This window comes from Larus michahellis, chromosome 1, assembly GCF_964199755.1.
Source record: "Larus michahellis chromosome 1, bLarMic1.1, whole genome shotgun sequence".
In the NCBI taxonomy this organism is placed as follows: domain Eukaryota; kingdom Metazoa; phylum Chordata; class Aves; order Charadriiformes; family Laridae; genus Larus; species Larus michahellis.
The window spans coordinates 60,702,887-60,724,630 of NC_133896.1; the positions used below are offsets into that span (position 1 = coordinate 60,702,887).

General features: G+C 42.9%; 1 protein-coding gene across 2 annotated transcripts in view; it reads right to left on the reverse strand.

The window, feature by feature from the left end:
* CHST11 (carbohydrate sulfotransferase 11) overlaps positions 1–21,744 on the reverse strand; it is a 175,362-nt gene that overhangs the window by 69,811 nt on the left and 83,807 nt on the right. The window lies entirely within an intron of this gene.

The following is a 21,744-nucleotide window of genomic DNA, read 5'->3' on the forward strand; positions in this document are numbered from 1 at the left end:
AATAAATTAGTAGGGATGTTCATACTGTAATTTAATAAAATGATAACTACTGCATTTTCTCACTGTACGGAGTACGCCCTTGCTTCCCCACAGCAACATCTATCTACTAAGCTACCTTAAAATAAATTTCATTTATTATGCCTTCATACAAATCCCATTACTTGCTCAACAAACAGTTTTGTTTTCCTGTCTGGGCATCCCTCCAAAGACAGGCTGCTGTGCATGCTTTTGTAATTACTGATACACTGTATAAGAAACTATGGCATGTTTCTGACAGACTAATTAAAGGCAAAGAACAGCCTTCCTGAGACCTTGACTCAATTGTTATTCTCCCCTTGGCTTCCTCTGCAATCTCCACCGCACGATGTAAACTCTCCACGCTTCATTTCCCCACCTGTAAAACAGAGATGGGAACCTCTCATCCACCTCACCTACTTAGGAGATGAGATCCTCATCCAACGGGACACAGTTTCAACTGACTCCCAAGTGCTCCTGTAATATATGTGTGGTTTAAGAAAGGCAGAGGGCAAACCCAAGCCTTCAGGTCAACATGGGTCTCCTTGCTGGCACCTCCAGCAGTGGCACAGCTATTGCACAGTAACTGCGCGAATCCATTTACTGTGCAGGGAGCAGCAGACCACAATCACGGCGACGGGAAGACAGACCACAAGAAAGTAACCCATCCAGTCACTCCCTGAGCCGCAGCCCAGGTCGTCCCACAGGTCAGCATGTCCTCTTCTCTCAGCTCACACTCAAATGATAGCTTGCTATCAGCGACAACGCTCCTGCCCCACCGCGTCCTCGTGCGGGGCTCTCCCGCACCCCCATGACATGCCCCTTCCATGATGCAATATCAGGATGGCTGCAGGGCTCAATGGTCACTCTTCTCCTCCCTCCTGGAGGAGAAAGCTCGTACTCATTTGCCTGCTCCCTCCCCGCCTCAGGGAATGGCCTCGCTTATTTTTCCCATTCCAGTTTATTTCATTATGGAATGGCAAAAGCTATCCACAGTTACTCAGGCTGATCATATTTTAATTCTTATTCCAGGACATGATTTAACCTTTACTCTTCATTTATTGTGTTTAAATCTTGTTGGGAGAAAGAAGATGGGTAAAAGAGCAAGTTTGTTGATTTTTTTTTTTTTCCCATGACTTTGCCTGCATGCATTTCATCCGCCTTTTCCATAGCTCTCCATTAACAATTCTTTGGCTATTCAAACCCCAGGCTGCCTGATCACCAGAGCCCCGTTCTCATAGAATCATAGAATGTGTTGGATTGGAAGGGACCTTAAAAGTTCATCTAGTCCAACCCCCCTGCAGTAAACAGGGACATCTTTAACTAGATCAGGTTGCTCAGAGCCTCATCAAGCCTGGCTTTGAATGTCTCCAGGGATGGGGCCTCCACCACCTCTCTTGGTCCCACTGAAGTCCCTCAGAGGACTCCAGCTGGCTGTCGGGCTGGGGGCTGCTGCCAGTCCCCTGCCCAGGAGGGTGCCAGCAGCGCGTCTCCAGCCCAGGAACGCCTGCAGACATCAGCTCCAGAGGCTCCTAAGCAAGTGTTTAAATGCATGAGTGGAGACCTAAAAGCAATCATTTCTTCAAGCGCCTGTTTCAGACTAAATCATAAATTGTCTACAGCTCTCTCTGGGTAATGTTGTCATCTGATTTTCTTACATGGTGACACTGAAGGGCAATAACTGTTATCCTCACCAGGAGATCCGGGGAAAAAAAGAGGGGAGACTTTAAAAGTTCATTACAGAAATTCCTGTGGTTTTTGCAATATCTTTGTGCACATTAAAAGGAAACATCTGTCATTTTAAACTGAAAGTCATGTGTTTGGGTTACATATTTCACGCAAATATAAAGTTTGGAGGAACAGTTCAAGTTGAAATGTTAAAGAAGCCTCTAACACTGCTTTTCTCTGTTGGCTGTGGAATTTTATCTCTGATCCATTAGAGCAATGCAGAGTTTTTCTTGACTAAGCCAAATTTTTACCTAATCTGCATCTTTTAAGCACTATAGTCAGTGCATAATATTAACAATAATAATTATAATTGGGTAGACAGATAATGCTAATATGTCAATTACAGGGCTGGAAGAAAATAACTGTCTTCCCAGAAGCAGCAGGAGATAGGCAAATATTAACATAAAAGCAGAGGTCAAATTCTATGTCAACTATCATGTGTAGAAGCATTCAGTACTATTATGTCTATTTATGTCAGCTAAGTGTATGACTTTTTGTTCTTAATACTTTTATCATCCAATTGGAATAATCTGGCAATGTTTGCATAATATAATTTTCTTTATTTTAGAGGAATTGATTATGCTGGAGAAGGGTTAAAGCACACAGGCTAAGTTGGGAGGTCTTAATTACTCTATCCTCTCTTCATCTGGAGAAGAGATGAAGAATGCTGTTGATAGAGAGTAGAAACTGAAGTAGGATGAGGCAAAAGAGAACAGTAACATTGTACAGGCAAAATGCTGACCAGAGATTTGCATATTATTCTAAACTTTATTAAGAGGTAGCCAAAGTCAAGCCCCACAAAGTGGGGACCTGACTTTAAAGTATGATTTTTTCTGAAATAGATTAGGACATAGAAAGGAAAAAGAAAAAAAAAATTATTTTCCCAACAACGTACTGATATTTTTCTCATTTTAGTACCAGTTTGGCAAACATAACCATGGAATATGTTATCCAGACAGCACAAAGACCAAACAAGTATGAAACTACATGGGGAGCATGTTGGGAAGAGCTTTTGCAGCTCCTAATAAGCCAAAGAGGGAAGCACACTCAGTAATGGTGTTTCCAAGCAGGACATCCACAGTCCTGACCGATGGGGAATCGGGAGTCCCCTGGAGCAACCCAGAGACTGTGGCTGTTACAGGTAAAGCACTCCAGCCAGAATGAGCTGCTACATTCAACCTAGCCTAATAAGGTAGGGTGTTGGGTTTTTTTTCCCCTCAAGCTGTCTTTTTTCCCCTATGCTTCATCCCTGAATAATACCAACTTACTCTGCCTGTGTCCAACCAGGAGCAGCCTCACTGGCTTCAGCTACAGCTCAAGGGAGGAGCCTTCAGCTCCAATGTCCCTTCCATGCAACCTGCCTGCTCCAAAGCTGTGCCTGGGGTAAGAACTAAAAACATTACCATCCTTCAGATAAACCCAGTCTGACAACATATTCTGGATCCTTTCTTAGAAAGCAGCTTTTTTTTCCCTTCCCCAACCTGAAACACCAGGAAAATATGGTAGGTTGATAGGATGCCGAAGGGGAGCGTGGAAGGAGTCCCTGTGCCTCAGCCTGGCAGCCGCGTCTCCCCTCTGCTCTCCGAACTGCTGGAGGCATTAACAGAGTGAACACGACACAAATACAATAACAAGAAATTTACTTTGTCGTAAAAGGTTTCCACATCCTTAAGCTTCCAGGTTGCCACGTATTGATGACAGATAATACGACATCAAACTTTGCAGGTGTCACCAACATACATTACAGGTACAGCAGCATGCTCTCTATTTTTTCTCCCATTTCTGGAAGAATCGGTACCTTTAATACTTATCTCTGGACAAATACATGTAAGTCTAGATGCTGAAGAAGCAGGAAACACAGGAGGGCTGGTTCTGCTCTCCCATAAATGCTTCCACTGACTTTAAGGAGCCTATAAAGCCCATGCAAAGGCAGGATTAGCTCTGTTTCCATTAGAATATAAACTCTGTTTTAAAGAGAAACAATGTGTATGTACAAAAGGAAGAATTACATCCCTCCAGGCACTGTCTGCTTTTGCTGTAAAAATCTACACACTGCCTTCGGAGCTTTTATTAATAGTCATTTTATTCCACCTGCATGTTTTTCTTAGTAAGAGACTTACGCAAAGCTGATGATTTGAAAGGAGGACTCTGGTGAACGGTATATTTTACATTAAGGTTTGTCATCAAATGTTATTGCTGTTTCTTCCAGAACTCCGTGTAGGTTACAAATACGTTTTGTTTCAGCTGTTAGGCTGATAAATGAATTTTTCCTTTACAGAAAGAACTGCTTAGGAGACAGCAAACCGCGGTGCGCAGGTTCTGCAGCACTCACGTCTTCTGTGCTGGAACTGCTGCCACAGTTGACTGCGGCTGGTAAACGCCATGGTCTGGAGGCAGAGGGTACCAGCTGAGCCACCCGGCAAACTTCAGCAAGCACGTTTCAGTACAGAAGAGATTTTGACCCCACCAGCCCCATCCTTCCATCTCTGTTTACAAAAACCCTGTTAGCATCAAGCTCTCAGCTGCACCGAAAGAGAGAGAGAAAGAGGAAAGAGGGAGCAAGAAGCAGAGGAGAGAAAAGATGCCGTGACACTGTAATTTCCAGGGTGGAAACAGGAGACTTCACTCCAGCTACCGCTGCAACTTTTTTTTTCTGTTATGAAAGCTGAGCAGGAAGAAAGTGAAAAAACTGACACACAATAGCTGTACAGAAGCGTGCTGATAAGAAAATGACTGGCATTTATGGGGAAGATTACTGACATTTTCACCATGCCTATTTTGTCAATCTTGAAAAGGCCTAGCATGTATCAAGCATTTAATGAATCACGCAACACATCACCTCGTGAACTGAGTGCAATCAAGATCAGGCAAATGGGGACAGATTTCAATGAACATGACATCAGAAACACCTTACTTGATGAAGGCATGCGTAGGTTCATGTTAGAGCAGCATTTAAACAATCCCACAAAAGGGCACCGGGCAGAGGCTGATGAAGAAAATCAAACATGAGGGAGAAGTGAAAGTCCTCTAATGCTGAAGCTGGAAATTAAGCCTTTGTACTGACAGCCAAAACTATCACCGTAGCTCCTCTCTAAGCAGTGACTAAACTGATCCTCCCTTGCAAACTACAACTTTCAGTGTTTAATACTGTGACTGCTTCAAATCCTGCCAACTCTGAGTCTGCTCTGCGCTACGGAAAACTTACCCACTTCATTAGAGAGGTATCTAATGCTTAAAGTTTTCTCCTTCTTAACTGCAAATCTTATCTCAAAACTTACACATTGCCTAATAAGCCTAGAAAGCTTATTAGATAAGACATAACTTCATTAGGAAGGCTGCTGGGATACTTATCAAATCAGGAGACCGGAGTCAAACCCAGAATGAAGGTTTCAATGAACTTAAGGATACTCGGTTGGCCTAATCTGTTCATTCTCTCTTAATAATACTTCATTTATTTCAATCTCTTAGACCAAAACTTCTCTGCTATATTTCTTACAAACACCCTTTGCTTTATTTATAACACTACATTAATAACAAACACCCAGAGCTGTTGTAACACATCTGTAGAAATATGCAAATTATTGCCCAGTGCAAAATCTGATGTTTTCAACCAAAGCAGATCTCTTTTTCTTTTTTTTTTCCAACACAAATTTTGGCCATGAGTGAGGAAATCAAAGCAGTAAGGAAAATGAAGGTTGTCCTTTCATTCCAAAGGGCAGAGAGCAATATGTGGGACGATCCACTCACTGCTTAGCTATCAGGCAGTATGGTTCTAGCCTGCTCATTCTTTGTTGTCACTATCATTTTGTACAAGTAATTAACATCCATTCTAGTGGAAAGAAGATCTAAGGTGCCTTGACTCCAAAAACAAGTGTTCTAAGTCACACACCTGATGCTACACCCTTCATTTTGAGAGACAATAGCTACATCCACCAAGCTATCAGATAAGAGAAACCCACCAGTAACTCTCCTTCTGCCAGTGCAGTGAATCTAACCCCAAAAACCAAGTTTTGTTGGTAAATGCACCATGTACCATACAGAACAAAAAGTCACTGGGTTTTACTTCCAAAGCACAGACACAGCGACCAGCACCCTTCATTTGCTCCCACCTGCACCAGCCAGAAGCTCTGGCAGCTCTGGTGGGCTGGTCTCTCTGAGCCATTTCAGGCAAGGTGAGAAGGCATTCTTCCCCTACCTCCATCACCACGTTAACCTAAACCCCAGCTAACGCTGTCTGCAGCAGATTAGCGAGCACTCACATAATCCCTTTTGCCGGCTGGATTGAGGAAAAGCAGGGGACAACAACAGGCAGAGTCCTTACTAGTCTCAAACAGTATCCTACAAAACAGAGTATCTCTTCTAATAAATCATCTTTGATAGCCTGAGTGGAGAGACAGGATGAGGGGTAATGGTTTTAAACTGAAAGAGGGGAGATTTAGATTAGATATTGGGAAGAAATTCTTTACTGTGAGGGCAGTGAGGCACTGGAACAGGTTTCCCAGGGAAGTTGTGGATGCCCCATCCCTGGAAGTGTTCAAGGCCAGGCTGGATGGGGCTTGGAGCAACCTGGTCTAGTGGGAGGTGTCCCTGCCCATAGCAGGGGCGTAGGAGCTAGATGATCTTTACAGTCCTTTCTAACACGAACCATTCTATGATTCTGTGAATTGGTGTAATTTAGATGTTGAGTGGGGGAGACAGAGAGAGAGAGAGAGAGAGGACATCACAGATTTAACACAAAATTTCCTTCTATGGTTTTGCATCTATTAAGAACTTGAGAGTTAATCACTTTTTCTGCTATTCCCCTCTTTGAATATATGTCTGTGAATATATGTCTGTGAAATACACACACGTATATTCCATTGGATTTGATTATTAAATGGGCCCATAAAGTAATATGAAACAAGTCTAAATTATACTTTAGCTCATGAGTTTGACTTTAAGTACACTGGAATAATAACCTTAAAAAATAAAAGCTGAGTGCTCTGAGGCGAACACAGAGCACACTTGCACACTGGGCAAGAAATTACACCAGTATTAAAAGTGCCCACAGCAAGGTGAAAGGATGCTAATTCATTGATGTTCCCACAGTACTAGAGATCCTCTGATTGAAGGCTGTACAGAAGTATAGAGCATTATTAACTACAGAGACACTAACTGAATTTATGAATAATGAAGAAAGCAAAGGAAGAGCAACCACATAGTTCAGTTTCCCCGATCACTGCCTCTTCAGTATTCACCCGCACAGTCAGATTGGCAGACGGCAATCGCAGCTAGTATCTTACGTAAAAATGACAGAGATTTAGTAATACAGCATTCTGCATACAAGCCTCAATTTGGCCATTTATTCAAGTTCGCTCTTGAAGCTCGGCACTTGCCTAAGAATGCTGCTGAATGAAGGTCTCGGCATCCAGCAGCACATGAAGCCAGGGGAACGCAGAAGCCAGCAAAGCCCAGACATTACGGTGAGGGGTGCAATAAAACCCCTTAAAACACTGACTGGGAGCCTCACTCGATACCGCATGAAGAGCTTCACAGGTGAACAGCACCCTGGTGATAAGCCCAGCCCTTTCATGTGTTGAAGAATACATTAAAATGTGCTCCATGTTGATAGAAGGTAGCAGGGGTTTCTCTGCTGGTTTTCCCTTGAGCGTTGCTTATATCCCAACATTTATTTAGTGCACACACCTAATCAGCTCGCGGCATGTCACCACGGCTCTTAACCTGCTAATAGGAGCCCAGGCTCTTTAAAGAACAGTAATTGCCAGGTGTCTCACAAGCAGTCAACTCATCCAAAAAAGGGTCAAAAGAGAGAGTTCAGGAAGCAGACAGCAGAAACAACACCTGGCAAATCCAATCCCATCTCTATAATGCGAAGGAACAAGACTGAAAATTACTACATTGCAGTACCAGAGGTTCCTTGACATTTGGTGGTGAGATATAACTATAAAGCTTATTTATGACTGCAGCGGCCATAATGGACTTCTTTTTTTAGGTTTTATTAATCCTTTTCTAGTCTCATGTTAACAGGCAAAAATCTCATCTCTGTTCCATTTTAAACTGATTTAGGATATATGACTTACTGCATACTGCTCAAGTTTAGGGGTATAGCTTAGAAGTCATTACTTACAGTAGCAGCTGCCAATGACAAAACAACTATTGTACTCTCGTGACAGGGGTTGACAGCATAATGCAATTTTTAGGACTTCAATTTTGGGTTTGCTCAGATGCCTGTGATACTGAAGAAAAATAACCGAGGAAGAGAAACGGTATCCTGCCAGTGTTTTTCAAGGCTTTTATCAAAAGATAGAGTATTATGTATGAAGGACATGTGTCGTGGTTTAGCCTCAGACGGCAACAATGTCCAAAAAGTGGCTAAACCACGACAACATGTTTTCCACTTGAGCTTAGATATTAATTTATATGGCTATCTGAAGAGATCATTATTTATCAGATCACAGTGTCTCAACTGACAGTAGCATTATGTATTCCAAATTCAGGGAAATCCTGCGTTGTTCCAGGTTTAGCCTTAAATTGGTAGTAAATATTGAATTTTTTAATGGTGATCACTGTATACCCACCTAAATCATGAAACCACCTTGAAGCATTACAGAAACTAAAAATGAGGAGAGTTTCCCTCCTTCAAAACATGCCTTAGCTCTGAAAAGCATTAATGCAAAACCAGCAGCTCGCTACTCCTCAAACCTGCTTATTATTTATACACAATTTGAAGTGATTAAAAAGAAACTCCAAGTCACACCACCTAAATTTCTGCAGGCGTTTGCTGTTCTCAACCCTTCAGAATCAGGCCTGATTAAAAAAAAAAAAAAAAAAAAAGCCCAGTTTCCCAGTTTACATCCTGTTTCTCCTTTTCCACCATCAAACAATCCTGCTGAGAGTATTTCAGGCTCAGACAATTATCGCCACACCAAAGACAAGGAGTTCAGCAAAGCTACTGCGTTCATCCCCTGAGACAATGGCAACGGGGGCAAAAGAGGCCAAACTGGAAAATACAGTGCCTGCACCAGCCTCCCTGGGGAAGTTATTTGGGCTGCTGAACATTTGCTTCTGATTACATGGCGAGGGAGAGGAGAAGAAGAGATAAAAATTTGTCCAATTTTCAGAGCCCAAAGCGAGCTTCAAAAGGAGAAGCTCGAGAAGCCCTTCCCGGCGTCAGCTGAGAGCACAAAACCCGCATATTTAATATTTTTATACAGCAGCTATTTTATGCCAGACTTGTGCTTTCAAATTCCCCACAGTGCTGTCTGCCTGGGGCGCTATTTATAGCAATCCGAAAAAACACACCTCCACCTCTGTCCTGGGACCACGGCTTCAGAAACGCGCAGACGAGGGAAGCATGGGCTCCTCTCGCCACCTCCACAGCACGACACTCCCATCCAAACACTGATTAACTCAACGGCCCAATTACCTTATCAGAGACAAGAGGACAGGCTTGGCTACGTGAATATAGTGGTACCACCAGCGCCACTGAAAGATGGGGTCGAAGGAAGACATATGCTGGCCTTCAAATTGAAGGTGTACAGATGCTAAGGTGGTCTTTGAGGACCAAGCGGTCCATCTGAGCCTTAAGGTCAAAATCTAAGTTCTAAGTGTAAATCTCTGCAGCTCTCTCTCTAAGATCTGAAGAAGTACAGATGATATATAGATGATGTCTGAATATGATATACAAGGGACCTTGTGCTAGCAATACTCCGGTAAAACACTCGGTGCCAAGTGGCTGCTGAGCGAGGGAAGGGACACAGACAGCAGATCAAGACCCAGCCGGATGATTCAATCTCGCTACAGGATCGATAAGCTCAGTGGCAACAAAAACACATTAGCATTTCTTCACCAACCCTGACCCTTCAAAACCTGCAGAGGCCAGGAGAAAACGCTGCCACGAAGAGGCATCGCAGTGGGCTGCCAGAAGTTTCTGAAGAGTCCCGGGCTGCCGACAGTCAGAGTATTGAGAGCTGCTGAGTAACAAAAGCAAAACCGGGAGACATTACTTTATAAAACACAATTAGAAGAATTTAAACATTGTTCGATGGAACGATGCACTGTTCTGTGTAATTGCTTGTTTGATAAATAGCTGGCAGTTATAGCTCACATTTTTAGCCTTGAATTATTGCCAAACTGAGTTATTTTGTGAGGTAGGACTGAATCAGCAGTTCACTTACAAAAATTAAGCCCTGGAGAATGTGAAACAGTGAAATATTTCCACTCATTAAAGAAGCTATTGGTGCTAGATAATCAGCATACAGACACAGCCCAGAAAGGTGGAATATTTATGTGCCCCAATCAGTTTCCCTGAGATTCATCTGATATGCAAATTGTCTACAGCTTGACAGCATCCCTCAAATTTGCTTCCCCCAAAGATTTACAGGCACGGCCTAATCACTGCCCTGCACCATAGGGTCACTGCGCTCATACAACTGGGGCTCTCTGGGTCACCCCCATGAACCTTACTCTAAAATCATGCGGTAAACGCAAAGGCTATTTCTGCACCAGATACGGTGTTAAAATTTAGGAGTCATTTAGTGGCGCGTAGAAACAAAGGTTGTGGTTGCCATCCCACACACCACGGACTCACATCCTGATCCTCAAGGCACAGCATTACCTGGCAGTCACAGAAAATGCTGCAAGGAACCGATGGTTGGATACTGTTCTTTTCGCCTAGGTGACTGTCCCCAGAGAACAGCAGCAGAAGTTGTAATGTATCTGATTTGTGGTTAAATCCACATCTGACACATTCAGCATCCTTCAGAAAATAAAAAAATTCATGTCCATACATACACACAAATTACTTTTGGAATATACATAATAAAATAATTTGGGACACTTTACATAGATAATAGTAGCGAGGGTAATTTGCTTCACAGAAAAAAATAAAATTGTATATATTTCCTCCTACAGCGTGAATTCATTTCCCGCTGGATAATATTAGCCTGAGTTGGAATATGTGCAAATTTTAGTTCCAAGACAATTACATGTTTTGGAGCCGATATTTCACAACTCATCAAAAGCAGAGACCGAAGCTTTTGATGCTTTAAAAGGCAATGCCTCATTTTTCCAAAGAGAATTACAATCTCACTTTCTAGTTTCCAGAGATACTGAACCATCAAACTTCATTTTCAATTTTGTTACAATTGAGAAAAAACAGTGTAAAGTAATTTGTAAGAGTTTCTAAAATTTTGCTTTAATTTCTTCCCTCTCTCCTGGGAGCCTCTGTGGTTACCAGACAGTAGTTTTACAAGTGGAACAGTATTGATGTAAGTCAAGAATGATGCGAAATTGAGAGTAATCCTAAATCCATGCTGATAAGCCTTTATATCATACAAACGAAGTGTGCACCACTTACTCTGTCTGCTAACTGCTCAGCATCTTGGGAAGGATACATCTTCACATATATGCCCAACCGCGTTATTATTTTGGCATACATAATTCAGAATCTGGGAGTTTAGAACAGAGAGCGATGAAAAATAACAGATTAAAAGGAAAAAGTGTATGCTGGCAGAGGTACATTATTCTGGGGAAAAATCTATAAGCCTAAGTAAGATCAAACATATCTATTCTTGTAACACTTTCATGATGACAGATGGGCAGGAACCCAGCTTCATCCAGCCCTCAAGCGAGCGATGTGTCAGAAGAGGGAGTCCTGCCGAGCGGCGCCTCCGGACCGGAGCGGGACCTGCAGGGTCACGACCAATTCCCTGGCGCTCTCCCACCTCCATCCCCACTGGTCCCAGTTTGGTTGTGCTCCAAAGGTTACAACTGAACGGGATCGCAGCAGCAGACACATATACCAGAACGGGACACGCCGGACTGGAATAACGCATTTGGTACTGTGGAAATTCCTTTCTAGATGCTATTTTTAATACCCAGTATTAAACATGCTTATGGATATTCCATTTCCAGCACAGTTATTACTATTCAATTGCCATTAATGTAAATGGTGGGTGCTGATTAATGCCAAGCCATGTGATTAAATTATTTCCTTTCCCATCTGGGTTTCTGTAGTCTTAAATTGAAAAAAAAAGGACACTGGTGAGATGAGAGATGAAACATTCATCCTCATCCACATCACCACCACCACCACCACGTATTTTGGAAGAAACCTTTGTTTACAGGATAAAGCACATCACGGGCATTATCCCCTCTATCCTACCTAATGCGTAGTGGATAATACTACAGTTAAAAAATATTAATGAAAAATGACTAATGGTAACTAAATGATTCACTTAACTTGGCGCTCTCTGTAATGTATTCTTCATATGACAGGCATTTATTAGCTCTCACTGATGACTCCACAGACACCCCGCTATGCACGGAGTGCCTGTCTACACATTAAAACTTAATGCACAAAGCAAGAATTATTGATGTTAGCTCTGTTCTAAAAGGGCTTATCAGCAGATTTATTTTTTTTTCCTGCCCTGTCTTTATTTTCCTTAGCTACTGAATATCAAGGATTTTTCATTTTATCAGAAGCTCGTGGTCCAAAACACCTATTAATTTCCTCACAATATTATTTTTGCCACAACTGTTGTGTTCTTGCGTGATTATTTTTTAACAGACACATTAAAATAAGTACACATGTGATGTTTCAAGCTTAAAAAAGCAGCTTGGAAATCCTGGCGCTTGCACATTGTGTGCTATCTGTACGCCTGGGGAAGCAGCGAGTCTTAATGGACAATGTGTTTTCCTCAGGACTTCAGCGCTTGTAAGAACAGCCAAATGCTGATAATTACTGGAGTCAAACACTGCATGAAGATGAACACTGCCTTGAATTCGCACATACAATTGCCTCCACTTTATTGAAAGTATGTACGCTATAAATGAGCTGGAACCAAGTGCTTCACTTCCGCACAGACCTGATGAAGCATCTCACGTGCACCCAACAGCTCTGCTGCTCATGGCCCTTTTCTACCCAAAAGCTGCTGCTTGCTCGCAATGCCGGGGCCACACTTTTGACATTGCCCACCAAGCCTGATGTTAATCATAGAACCATAGAATTGTCTAGGTTGGAAGAGACGTTTCGGATCATTGAGTCCAACCATCAACCTAACTCTGACAAAATGTCACTAAACCATATCCTGCAGCACCACGTCTACCCGTCTTTTGAATACCTCCAGGGATGTCAATTACACCATTTCCCTGGGTAGTCTGTTCCAATGTTTGATAACCCTTTTGGTGTAGAAATTTTTCTTAATATCCAGTCTAAACCTCCCCTGGTGCAACTTGAGGCCGCTTCCTTTTGTCCTATCGCTCGTTACTTGGGAGACTGACCACTACCTCCCTACAACTTCCTTTCAGGCGTGATGTAACTGCCTTGTAGAGACCCCAAGTGAGATTTTCAAAGTGTCTACATCCTAGACACTTGGGAATCTCAGAAAATCCATGGTATGTCAGTCTTTTGGGGAACCTACCACCAAGCTGCTATCTCTAATTACACTTCTTAAGCCCAATACATATTTCCCCTCTTCCTGAGCTAAACAGCAAGGAATATATGCAGCTTTTATTAACATGGTTTTTAATGGTGCTTGGCCACCACTGAAGAAGATCCTCTGGTCCATTTGGTCTCTTCAGCTCCCTTCAGTGCAGCACACCAGCAACTCCCAAGCACCAGCTCACCCAGCATCGGGACGGAGCACTGGGGAACCTGTAGGAAGTTGGGTGGTCACCATTTCTCTTCATACTTTAGAGAGCCGGACCACAGAGTGCCGTTTCCTGCAGCTGGATAGATCCCATCTAGGAAGATGCGGCTGGAATTTGCCCAAAAGCAAACCTCACTCTGATGTATGTCTTGATATTGCTGCTGCCTTGTGAGGACCTGCAAGAAGGCACCCGGCCGTGGCTGTTTCAGGCCAACCCTCCAGTGCCCTGAACCTGGTGTAACCCTTACGCCAGTGGAAAGTGAGCAAAGAGTGGATGCAGAATGACACTGTTCACATTTAGCAAACTAAAGACACCTGGTCTATGTCCCTTTGCCGACTCCAGGAACTTCATAAAGCCTCTACAGCAACCAGGAAAAAATATAAGCCTTCCGAAGTTGAGCAGTTAAAGTGCTCCCTCCGTTTCTTTTCCTCTGAGTAGAGACAGAAAAGGAAGCACTTTCAAAAGTGCTTGAGTGCCCGTCCCTGAGACTTAACCACCAGAAACCTGAATGAATCACTCACTTCTCTAACTGCCGAAGCCAGGCTGGAAATAGACTTCAACCTAAGACACACAAGCTTTTACCCTACGCCTAAATGTAATTTCCACTAACAGCCTGTGCTACGCTGCTTTAATGTAAATGGTAATTTAGACCAGACATAGTAAGGGTCTATAATCTTTTAGCTACGTTTAAACAAAAGAGAGGTCAACAGGCTATTATTTACCATAATCCATTTTTAGGTTTCATGAAAATATAGCATAAGAAACAAATCAAGCCTGGCCTTTATGATCAGGGAAGAATGGCGCTCTGTGCCTTTTTTAAAAAAAAAAAAAAAAGCTGAAGATGGAAGGAAATGGAATGATTCGTTAAATGGATATATTTGATAAGGGGGCATTAATGCATTTTTCAATAATAAAAGTGAAGAATGCTGTTCCAACTAGACATTTCTTTTCATTTTTATTACACAGACAGTGCTTGATTACAGTTTAGGGAAATGAACTGAAAGAACAGATGTACTATTTTTTTGATAGGTAGTCAGAAGGGTATTTTACGGAGTCTGGGAAGAGTTGGAAGGCAGATGATTCAAAGGATAATTGAAGAATGATATTTAAACAGGTTACATTTGTGCCCTCAGGCGTTAAACATAGGAGACTATTTTTAATTCTCAACACGGGACTTCCCATTGCTGCAAAGCAAATGAATACAATGAATAATTTTGTTTCAGAGACATGCAGTAAATGCCGGTTAGCAAGTAGGGAATTTTCCGCAGTACATTTTATCTGAAGTTATTTAGAATAAGCCAGATGCTATTCAGTTTAATATTCATCATCATTCATTATGTTACAGTATCATATTTTGAGTAGTTTCAGAACAGAGATCAAAAACATCTCAGGGTAACACAGGCAGTCGCAGGACTGCGCAGAGACAGCCCCAGGTGCAGGACTCTGGCTCTCTAGCGTTGGGACCGTGATGCAGAGCTCCCGTTGGGATGCGATGACAGCCAGTCCATGCCCCTGGGATCTGAGGGGGGCTGGCGAACGTTGTCAGGCAGGTGGCAACGACACCCCCTCCACAATGGACCAGATCTACCTCGTGCTTGAAAGCAGCACCTGCCTATCTGTCCCCTGCTTGAGATGTCCCAGCCGCGTGCAACCCAGCTGCACTCTTGGTGCAAGCTGGGACTCCCTGGTCATGGCATAGGGACATTTGGGGCACGTACGATTTTAGCATCTAGCATGGTACACTACTTTGTTCAAGCTACCACTGTAGTATCGACTTTAGTATCAGATTTCAGAAAAAAAGGTACCTTTCTAAGGGTTTCAGCCCTCACTAATGTGTGCTCTGAACTATGTAACAGCAGGGCAGTCCCTTGGAAACCCCTTGGTTCTCAGCCTCTGACACTCCCATATCCCGCCCAACAACAGGGATTAACCCTTTCTGATAAAAACCACATATAGTAATTAGCAAATTTCCATGGAGTACACACTACATCCACATGGATGACACATTAGCGTATCATGATTAATGTTGTGCGCTTCATGCCAATTGAATTCCTAATGATTAGCCACTTAATTCTGAGCTGAAACGATTACTCTTCCCACTGAGAATTACTTGTTTCAGCTGAAAGCTCGGCAGCTGGAGCACAGAAAGCCAACCACACCCAGTCATGCAAGTACCTCTTGAGGAATCAAAACTCAGGTTTACTAATAGGTACTTTGTATGCATAATAAAGCACCGGGCATACAAAAACATCGCTTTTTCTAGACTGGTACAAAATCTGTTGGCAGGACTGCGCACATCACAAATTCATAGATTTCAGCAGCAGCTGGGCCATACACAGACGCGTGTTCGTATTTGTGCATGAGAAAGCAGTTTGCCCTTGGTCTATAAAGGCCTCCACGCAAACACTGGCTCTCCCTAATGTCATTTAGACAAACATTTCAGACTCGGTATATATTGGTGGATGCTGCAGTGACAACGTTGTATGTCAGAAAATCAAATGGGTACATCTGATTTAGATTCGTTACAGTTAGGACCAAATACTTGGCTTGCCTTCAAGTAAGTCAGGAATTTAAGAGATACATCTCATGGCAGCTGTGTAGTTTTGGTACATGCACAATTTAACTTGTAACTGGTAATTATTCTTGTCATTTTCTACAATCAAAACACTATGCAGACAATAATTATACTCCCAATACGCCCCTGAGAAATAGATAAACAGGCATAACTCATTCTACAAGTGTGGAATGAGAGACATAATGATCTGAGCGCAAAAAATACTAATGGCAAAACCAGTATTAAAATGTAGAGCGTGCTCACTGTGCAAACTGGCTCGGACAACAGCAGCGGGTGACATACATAGCTGCAGCACAGCAGGAGCCAGAACTGCGCCTTGCCAGGCTACCACTGCTGCTACTTTGACGTGGTGACGATTACTGTGTTATCATCATGGGGACCCAAGGAAAGCACTGATGTTCCCACACTTTGCGACACAGACTACAGTACGCATGACTGAGTATCACTGAACAGACGTTAGTTCTCTGGGACCGGTTGTTTAATGTAGTATTTATGACACAATCAGAGCAGCTAACAACATGAACGGAGCATTTTCTTAGGTCCACGCAACTAAGGGACTGACCCCATGGCAAAGTAAGCAACTCTGGGGGAGTCTTTCTGCTGACTTCAGTAGCCGCTAGATGGAATTCCTCTTACGTGTGATACAAGGTGCTCCTCCAACAGCTGCAAGAGCCGGCAAAAAGATCCTCCTTGACTTTCAAAAGACATTGGACCCTTTCATCACCTACACACTGACCTATCAAACAGTAGAGTATTTAGATTTCCTACTCCATGTGGAGTTGTAGCTTTGCAGCGAAACGTACTCTAGCACTTTACCGTATGAGGGATCCAAGGCTGATGTGTGCGACAGTGAGGACGCACAAGGGAGAGCGTTATTCCAAGAGACTCTTGCGGTATCCAGGAGATGTTACTTAGAGGAAAGTCAGAAACTGCTTCTCAGAATTAATTTCGCAGAATAAAGCAACAGTAGCTGTTAATGGTAATAAACCTGTAACTCTAATTTCCAAATGAGTGGTTTATTTACAGCCCTTGCAGCTGCAGGCTGAGGTCTCCCCTTTAGTTTTATCTTTGCTTGGCCTCTGCAATTGCCCTCCATGCCCTATTTCTCCAACAGAGAACCCATGTGAAGAAACAACAGTCCCATACAAGTATGCTTTCTAAAGATACGCACGCTGGCCAAGCCCAGTTGCATCCACTCTGCTTTCCTATCCCCTATTCTTATTCCTCAGACCTCTCTAATTTTTCAACATACTTCTTAACGGGGCAAAAGGAATCACAACAGCAACCATCTTCTGGGGCTTGGTGAGTGACCTAAGTCAGTGACCACCAGCAGTTCTGTGCCAGAACCACTGGAAACACAGGCCAATGCCCACATACGCTGTGCAAAGCTGATCCGCACAACATAAGAATCATTTCAATGTACAACCACCAAAGACAGGAGCAGGTTTAGCAAGGAAGGAAAGGAGCTTATTTAGGTTATTTTTGGATGCAGAAAACTGACTGAATACACGGATTTTTATCATGTTGGTACTTACACAAGTCTGACTTCTTAGTGACAAGACAGATCTTGAACCTGCACGACTGCAGGACAGCCTTTAATAACAGAGGGCAGTACTTTGCCAATAGTCAGATGGAGAGGTTCATTGTCCTAGCAGATGATACCTTCTGTCTTACTTCTTTAGCCACCGATTTAATTACATTGATAACGTCATGAGAAGCAGAAATCAATTATTCATTAAACCTGTCTAAGAAATGATTCTTTTATCCCATGTATTTTGTTTCAAGATCGTTTACACTTGGGTAAAAAGGCAGTTTTCTTCCTTCAGCATCAATATTTCATACAGGAACTCGCTTAACAGCCCAAGTGAAAACTGAAGTGGGTCTGTCAAAGAGGACCAGGACACAATACGCTGCACAAGGCATGAAGGTGATGCTTTAAAACTCCACTAATCTGTCTCTTACATATCAGCAGCCGTGTAATTCAGGGATAGTAAGCAGGATGCGGAGTGATCTGCTACATCCCTTTTGAAAACAAAGCCCTTCGATACATTTATATCTCAGCCTCCCATGACTTCTTTAAAGGTTGTTGGAGGTGAAACCACAGATCTTGAGCTGCCTGGTTTTTAGCTCTGTCCACTTTTAATAAACACAAGACCTGGTCTGCCATTACTTTCTTGACACAAAAGTTTTTCTATGTTCCCATTAAAAGTAATACTGCTTTTTATAAACTCAAAAGAAGACCCTGAGCTCTCTTTACCAGCAGACAGAAAAGATTCTTTTCTTTTGCCTGGTTTATTTTTGCACTAGTTGACTGAAAATAAACAAATAAATAAGAGCATAATTTTCAGAGGGACAACACTCTCTTGTCTATCTGCTTTGCCATCAACTGTCCACCCTTGTTCTCTTGCTGGTTGGCTCCACCACTTTCTGATAAAGCCATGACCATAAACATGTGCTGTAACTCATGTAAAAATATTCTCATCTTTGTAAGATAAAAGGTAGGAATGAGAGAGGGAGACTAAGCAGAGCTGAGGACACCAGGCTAAGAAGGAGACTTCAGAGCTGGAGGAAATGGGGAGGAGGAACGCCAAGAACAGAGAAGTAGGCTTGGCAAGGAGACAACCTTACCCCCCTGCACACAGCTGCAAATTCAGCAACAGTTTATTAACCTGAGTTTACACGAGATAAAGAAAATAAGAACAGCTGCAGAGAAAGTAGTGGAATCACTCCTACCCCTACAGCTAGACAGCCTGTGTGCGGCATAACTGAGCCCTACGAGGCTGTTTGGGAGCTGCACATGATTTAGCTGTGTATCGTGCTCCACCATCATACCGTCAATGCACAGCTTTCTAAAGCTCTCTCAAACATATACAACCATGTATTTGTATATGCACATTGCATTAGTTTTTAGTGTTACCCCAGAGTCAGAGGCCAAGCTCTACCTGGGCTAGAAACTGTGCTGAAAGAGAGAGGCAAAAGCATCTCTGCAGACTCACATCCGTATATCAGGTAAAGAGCAGAGCAGAGCACCTGCACTCTTCAGATGGAGACTCAAACTGGCAGCAAACCATGCACAAATGGGGTGAGAAAAGCCTACAGATATAAGATTTATCCACTTAGTGCGTCCATGCCCAGAAACTGCAGTGTGGAAGGATTTGTTTCCAGGCTGTAAGTATGTGGCATTTAAATGTAAGAAAGTCCATACACAGGTTTTTGTAGGTCCAAAGCTATGGAAAAAAAGAAGGGAAAAAGCCTCTGCTGTGCCTAAACAAACTGCTCAGAATAGTCATTCTTGGCTATTACCTTATAGAGTGATGTAACTGGCACAACAATCTCTCATAGAAAGAAAGCAGCAATTGTGGAAGTACCTAATATTGCGTCTCACCTTCACCACAGGAACCTTCGTTCAATTTACATTAAGTAAGACATTACGCTTTGGAGAAGTACCAACGATTTCAGCTTCTCCTTACCAGTTCAATGAAACATTTCTTTTCTCCTTCAGCTGAGCTTATTATGAATATTTAATGTATCAAAATGAACTGAAAGCTACCACTGTGCATCTGCTCTTCAGCTCTCCATCCATCTATTGACATCAAGGCCTGGTTCCCAAAATATGACATTAACTATATTGCTATGCAAATACAACTCCTTCAACTACCATTTCATAAGTAAAATGTATGCACGGCAAAAGCCAAGCCTGACTTGAATAGATGAAACTGTCCTCTCCCAGCTAGAGATGTCTTTGTTACTTTGGCTCCTGATGTCAATTCCCCGCGCCAGCTTGTACGTTCATCTTCTGTCCTCTAATTGAATTAATATTCACTTCCTCTTACTAATCCCCAGATGCTTGTCTGGAATGATCTAAGACACAGCCCACGTTTACAGGGAGAAAAGATTTATACTAGGGCATCAATTTCATAGCTACAGCGGTTTGCTAATTTGCTGTGCAGCCAGGCAATCTGACTACAGGAATACTGTGATTTTTTACTGCTCCTCTAAAGCTTGGATATAATGTTTTGCTTTTAGCCCTGTGCTGGAACCGCACGCAGAATACTGTTCAGATGTGATTTAAGATCGAAAAGGAAGGAACACTCCTTCCTGGATTTTCCAGGCACCAGAAATACATATAAACTTCAGTGCACTGTAAGTTTGCCAACTCTCTTTGGTTGGGCTATAGTTATTATGTCACTACTAGAAGAAAAAAGGGAAATCTTTTCAGCATCAGGCTTACACATTTCAGCATTTTCTAGTGCAACAGAATGTGTGGAATGGTTAAAAGAGAGAAAAAACAACGGTTGCAATTATAGCTCCATTCTGATCCCTTGGATCAGATCTCTGAACTAAAAGTTTGGCTGCTTTAGAGCTTAGGAGTTTTGCTACCAATTTTCAAGAGATCAGGTTTCAAGTTTCTCCCAAGGTTATGAATGGACAGAAACATCTACGCTGACAGCACGCTGGAAATCCTAGAATACAAAGCCACTGTCCGCCTCCAGTGCAACCGCACAATAGTCTCAGTGTGGAAGGAAATAAAATATTGTTTTTATTCTAGCCCCCACATTTTGCCGTTGCCCCACATATGTAGGAATGGTTCAAACGTAAGACCCCATCCACATCAGGGTATAAAACTGCTGCAGGCTGGTTAGGCAACAAAGATCTACTTGAGTGGCCCCAATATGACTGCTACTGTGTAATTTTCATAGAGGAAAAAAAGGCATACACAACATAAATACTGCTTTTGCTGTGTTCAAATGCTGTATAGGTATTACCTTGTTAAAATACGTTTTTCCCTTTTCTTTCTGCACCTCTTCCATATGAGTAAGAAGCAAGGTCTGAAAACTAGTGAATAAAAGCAGTTTAAGTGTGAACGATTACTGAAACAACCCATCTTCCAGTCTGATGACTGAACGAGCAAATGTAAGAACAACTCCAACAATCAAGCAGTCAGGATGCTTCCTGTGCGTGGGACAGGCGTCCTCTGCTTGCAGGGATTTGGATCCTGGTTCCCTGGTTCTGGGAGAGCACCCTGACCACAAGCAGCGACAGCCCAGGCCCCTCCAGTTCATACTTTGGCTTCAGTGAACTGTTAATTACTGCCGTCACGAGGGTCTGATGATATCAGACAAACAGGATTGACAGAGCAAGGCACAATTTTTCTCCTTGTTTTAGTAGACCAACAGATGAGCACACAAGGTCTTAAAACAACCGTGGCTCTTACCCTATTATAGCCTCAGATCATCATGATGAGAGGCTTAATAAAGAGCCTGTTAGCCTAAAATCCTGCTTATTTCTTCTATTTAATTTCAGAAGGCAAGAGAGCATCAACAGGAGAGACTGAAGACGCTCGCTGCTCTGTGTCACCCGTGCACACGATTTGAGCACCCCGCTCCCAAGTGTGGGATGCATGGTCAGATCACCTCAAATCCATCACTACCCCCGACACACACCTGTGAGATTAACCCCAAGTCAACCCAAGTGCTTCCCAGCTACTGCGTCTGGAAGAACTCAGCCCAAATTCACAGGTAGTTTCAGTCATCCCCAAACTGCATATTTTCCAGCCGACCTTTTTGCTCAGCCCTGTCCGTAACCAAGTGGTGCGGCCCCGTGGGAGGGGATGCGAGTGGTACGGATCGGACTGCAGCACCCACCTCGACCCATCCTACACCTCCCCGCAAACTTCAGCAAAGAGAAAACCTGCTTGGAAAGCATCCTTAAATAATCTGTGCTGGATTTAATGATTTACACACTTGTACAAAAACTCTACAGGGTGCCTCTCC